Below are 822 nucleotides of genomic sequence, written 5' to 3' on the forward strand. Positions count from 1 at the left end.
CATTTCATTACACCAAATACACAAAATAATGTTGTTTTTAGCAACATCATATGACCCCTTTAAATACACCGCGTCCTGAGAGTGGCTCCCTGATGCGCCAAAATTATATACAATATTAGAATGTTTAAAGGAGTGGACCTGAAAATCGCGGGAGCGAAACACATGTTGCAAGAGCAGGCGGCAATGGTCAGAGATTCAGCGGGGATTCAGCAGATTTTTGTAGGTCCAAAAAGAGGACATGTCCGGGGAAAAGAGGACGTATGGTCACCCTATCTTTAGGCATTTTCATTTAAGAATGTTTAGCTTAGCCAACTAACGGTATCTACCTGCTGTCATCAGAGCAAGTGTAATTACTGCATTCACGCGCTCCTCGGATGCTCTCATTTCCCGAGTTGTGCTTTTAAAGGAACACTCCACTATTTTTGAAAATAGGCTCATGTTCCAACTCCCCTAGAGTTAAACAGTTGAGTTTTACCATTTTCGAATCCATTCAGCCGATCTCCGGGAAGGATAGCTGACCAGACGTGTGTGTGTGAGAGAGTGTGTGTGTGTGTGTGTGTGTGTGTTTGTGTGTGTGAGTGAGTGAGTGAGTTTGTGTGTGTGTGTGTGTGTGAGTGAGTTTGTGTGTGTGTGAGTGAGTGAGTGAGTGTGTGTGAGAGTGAGTGAGAGAGAGAGTGTGTGTGTGAGTGAGTGAGAGAGAGTGTGTGTGTGTGATAGAGTGTGTGTGTGTGTGTGAGTGAGAGAGTGTGTGTTGTGTGTGTGTGAGTGAGTGAGAGAGAGAGTGTGTGTGTGTGTGTGTGTGTGAGAGAGTGAGTGTGTGTG

General features: G+C 45.0%; 1 protein-coding gene across 1 annotated transcript in view; it reads right to left on the minus strand.

Annotated features, from left to right (window-relative positions):
- med23 (mediator complex subunit 23) overlaps positions 1 to 822 on the minus strand; it is a 61,731-nt gene that overhangs the window by 42,747 nt on the left and 18,162 nt on the right. The window lies entirely within an intron of this gene.

The sequence above is a fragment of the Sinocyclocheilus anshuiensis genome, unplaced genomic scaffold (assembly GCF_001515605.1).
Source record: "Sinocyclocheilus anshuiensis isolate Anshui unplaced genomic scaffold, SAMN03320099.WGS_v1.1 scaffold1431, whole genome shotgun sequence".
Lineage (NCBI taxonomy): Eukaryota > Metazoa > Chordata > Actinopteri > Cypriniformes > Cyprinidae > Sinocyclocheilus > Sinocyclocheilus anshuiensis.